The 4,553-nt window shown below is 41.5% G+C and overlaps 1 pseudogene; it reads left to right on the top strand.

Annotated features, from left to right (window-relative positions):
- The first annotated feature begins 4,152 nt into the window (after positions 1 to 4,152).
- Positions 4,153 to 4,260, top strand: LOC130335932 (U2 spliceosomal RNA; annotated as a pseudogene).
- Positions 4,261 to 4,553: the final 293 nt, after the last annotated feature.

The following is a 4,553-nucleotide window of genomic DNA, read 5'->3' as shown; positions in this document are numbered from 1 at the left end:
GGTTTCAGTGTTGGAAAGAAAGATTACCTGTTTATTTGCTGCTGCTGCAGCTGCTTGCTGGCTAGTCCAGTGGGTCCCTACTGCAGGCAAAAGACAATAGGTGGTGCCTATGTGCCTAGGTGGATAGGACATCAGCTATGAGGCATTTGTTTGTACAAACTGCTGCTCACAACTAATGTTGTAATATAGTGTCTCCATCTGCTGGTGGTATTGAATAAGCAATAGTGCAATGATAGGGTCTGAAAAAGAAGAAAAATAAGAAGCAGCAGCATATGAAAAAAGGAGGAAAGAAGGAAAACATGGAGAGAAGAAAAAAAAGAAGGTAAAAATGAGGTGAAAACATGTTTAAGAAAGTATTTCCATCTCTCTCTCTCTCTCTATATGTATATATATATATATATATATTTAAAAGAAAAAAAAATTATATATATACATATAGAGAGAGAGAGATAAATATATATAGAGATAGATGGGTGGATAGATAGATAGATAGATAGATAGATAGAGAGATACACATACACACATACACACATACACACATACATACATACATAGATATGTGTCTATTGTTGGAGTTGCAAACATGGGTGCACTTGACAAACTCAGTGCGGCTATTCCCCATTGAAAGATTGTTGCACCCAGGACCCTTAGCACTGTGATATGCTACTCAATACCACTGGCATGGCCAGGTGTAAACAACATCTGACCTTTGTTGTGTATGCAACCATGGAGATTGTGATGTCGCCTAGGCTCACCAAAGAACAGCCTTGTCAGAAGCAGCACTGCCATGAGCAGAAGTAGCAGCACCATAGGTTGTCAAATAAGTTGGATTTAACCAAGACAAGTGAGTCCAATAGGATGCAGGTATGTTCTCTATCCTTACAGCTTCCCATGGCTGTTGGTTTTATACCGTTTGGGGACAGCCAAGGAGGCGTCAGCAGGCAACACAGGTAAGTGTGTGCTTGTGTGTGTGTGTGTGTGTGTTTCCTATGCAGATCCTAAACCCAGTATCAAATGCAAGTAGGAGGAGTAAGAAGGGTTCCTGCCAAAGCCAGGTTATGGATTGCATTTAAAAATGGTCCATCAGAGTGAAATGGACTCCCATCTTCCTGCTTAGCAATAATGATATGGGTTTAGGGTCTGCTGTGTGTACTGGTGGGTGACTGCCACCCAGCCAGAGTGTGTATGGGAGGCTGCCAGCCAGCCTCCCTTCCTACAAGTAGTGATGGTGCATGTGAAGGGGACAGCGTTGGTTCCTCCCCTTTCACAGTTATCACTTCTCATCCTTCCTTTTGGCTGGTATCAAATGTGGTGTCTGTTTATATCAGTTTAATATCTGATATGTCCCCTATCTGATAGCAGATATTAAGTGCACCACCAGGTTTCAGTGTTGGAAAGAAAGGTTATCTGTTTATTTGCTGCAGCTGCAGCTGCTTGCTGGCTAGTCCAGTGGGCCCCTACTGCAGGCAAAAGACAATAGGTGGTGCCTATGTGCCTAGGTGGATAGGACATCAGCTATGAGGCATTTGTTTGTACAAACTGCTGCTCACAACTAATGTTGTAATATAGTGTCACCATCTGCTGGTGGTATTGAATAAGCAATAGTGCAATGATAGGGTCTGAAAAAGAAGAAAAATAAGAAGCAGCAGCATATGAAAAAAGGAGGAAAGAAGGAAAACATGGAGAGAAGAAAAAAAAGAAGGTAAAAATGAGGTGAAAACATGTTTAAGAAAGTATTTCCATCTCTCTCTCTCTCTCTATATGTATATATATATATATATATATATATATATATATATTTAAAAGGAAAAAAAATTATATATATATATATATATATATATACATATAGAGAGAGAGAGATAAATATATATAGAGATAGATGGGTGGATAGATGGATAGATGGATAGATAGATAGATAGATAGATAGACATACATACACACATACACACATACACACATACACACATACACACATACACACATACATACATACATACATACATATGTGTGTATTGTTGGAGTTGCAAACATGGGTGCACTTGACAAACTCAGTGCGGCTATTCCCCATTGAAAGATTGTTGCACCCAGGACCCTTAGCACTGGGATATGCTACTCAATACCACTGGCATGGCCAGGTGTAAACAACATCTGACCTTTGTTGTGTATGTAACCATGGAGATTGTGATGTCGCCTAGGCCCACCAAAGAACAGCCTTGTCAGAAGCAGCACTGCCATGAGCAGAAGTAGCAGCACCATAGGTTGTCAAATAAGTTGGACTTAACCAAGACAAGTGAGTCCAATAGGATGCAGGTATGTCCTCTATCCTTACAGCTTCCCGTGGCTGTTGGTTTTATACCGTTTGGGGACAGCCAAGGAGGCGTCAGCAGGCAACACAGGTAAGTGTGTGCTTGTATGTGTGTGTGTGTGTGTGTGTGTGTGTGTTTCCTATGCAGATCCTAAACCCAGTATCAAATGCAAGTAGGAGGAGTAAGAAGGGTTCCTGCCAAAGCCAGGTTATGGATTGCATTTAAAAATGGTCCATCAGAGTGAAATGGACTCCCATCTTCCTGCTTAGCAATAATGATATGGGTTTAGGGTCTGCTGTGTGTACTGGTGGGTGACTGCCACCCAGCCAGAGTGTGTATGGGAGGCTACCAGCCAGCCTCCCTTCCTACAAGTAATGATGGTGCATGTGAAGGGGACAGCGTTGGTTCCTCCCCTTTCACAGTTATCACTTCTCATCCTTCCTTTTGGCTGGTATTAAATGTGGTGTCTGTTTATATCAGTTTAATATCTGATATGTCCCCTATCTGATAGCATATATTAAATGCACCACCAGGTTTCAGTGTTGGAAAGAAAGATTATCTGTTTATTTGCTGCAGCTGCTTGCTGGCTAGTCCAGTGGGCCCCTACTGCAGGCAATAGACAATAGGTGGTGCCTATGTGCCTAGGTGGATAGGACATCAGCTATGAGGCATTTGTTTGTACAAACTGCTGCTCACAACTAATGTTGTAATATAGTGTCTCCATCTGCTGGTGGTATTGAATAAGCAATAGTGCAATGATAGGGTCTGAAAAAGAAGAAAAATAAGAAGCAGCAGCATAGGAAATAAGGAAAACATGGAGAGAAGAAAAAAAGAAGGTAAAAATGAGGTGAAAACATGTTTAAAAAAGTATTTCCATCTCTCTCTCTCTCTATATGTATATACATATATATATATATATATATATATATATATATATTTAAAAGAAAAAAAAAATATATATATATACATATAGAGAGAGAGAGAGAGAGATAAATATATATAGAGATAGATGGGTGGATAGATAGATAGATAGATAGATAGAGAGACACACATACACACATACACACATACACACATACACACATACACACATACATACATACATACATACATACATATGTGTGTATTGTTAGAGTTGCAAACATGGGTGCACTTGACAAACTCAGTGCGGCTATTCCCCATTGAAATATTGTTGCACCCAGGACCCTTAGCACTGGGATATGCTACTCAATACCACTGGCATGGCCAGGTGTAAACAACATCTGACCTTTGTTGTGTATGTAACCATGGAGATTGTGATGTCGCCTAGGCCCACCAAAGAACAGCCTTGTCAGAAGCAGCACTGCCATGAGCAGAAGTAGCAGCACCATAGGTTGTCAAATAAGTTGGATTTAACCAAGACAAGTGAGTCCAATAGGATGCAGGTATGTCCTCTATCCTTACAGCTTCCCGTGGCTGTTGGTTTTATACCGTTTGGGGACAGCCAAGGAGGCGTCAGCAGGCAACACAGGTAAGTGTGTGCTTGTATGTGTGTGTGTGTGTGTGTGTGTGTGTGTGTTTCCTATGCAGATCCTAAACCCAGTATAAAATGCAAGTAGGAGGAGTAAGAAGGGTTCCTGCCAAAGCCAGGTTATGGATTGCATTTAAAAATGGTCCATCAGAGTGAAATGGACTCCCATCTTCCTGCTTAGCAATAATGATATGGGTTTAGGGTCTGCTGTGTGTACTGGTGGGTGACTGCCACCCAGCCAGAGTGTGTATGGGAGGCTGCCAGCCAGCCTCCCTTCCTACAAGTAGTGATGGTGCATGTGAAGGGGACAGCGTTGGTTCCTCCCCTTTCACAGTTATCACTTATCATCCTTCCTTTTGGCTGGTATCAAATGTGGTGTCTGTTTATATCAGTTTAATATCTGATATGTCCCCTATCTGGTAGCATATATTAAGTGCACCACCAGGTTTCAGTGTTGGAAAGAAAGATTACCTGTTTATTTGCTGCTGCAGCTGCTTGCTGGCTAGTCCAGTGGGTCCCTACTGCAGGCAAAAGACAATAGGTGGTGCCTATGTGCCTAGGTGGATAGGACATCAGCTATGAGGCATTTGTTTGTACAAACTGCTGCTCACAACTAATGTTGTAATATAGTGTCTCCATCTGCTGGTGGTATTGAATAAGCAATAGTGCAATGATAGGGTCTGAAAAAGAAGAAAAATAAGAAGCAGCAGCATAGGAAAGAAGGAAAACATGGAGAG

This window comes from Hyla sarda, unplaced genomic scaffold, assembly GCF_029499605.1.
Source record: "Hyla sarda isolate aHylSar1 unplaced genomic scaffold, aHylSar1.hap1 scaffold_463, whole genome shotgun sequence".
Classification (NCBI taxonomy): domain Eukaryota; kingdom Metazoa; phylum Chordata; class Amphibia; order Anura; family Hylidae; genus Hyla; species Hyla sarda.
The sequence above is the reverse complement of the archived record's forward strand: the minus strand, read 5'-3'. Positions and strand labels throughout refer to the sequence as shown.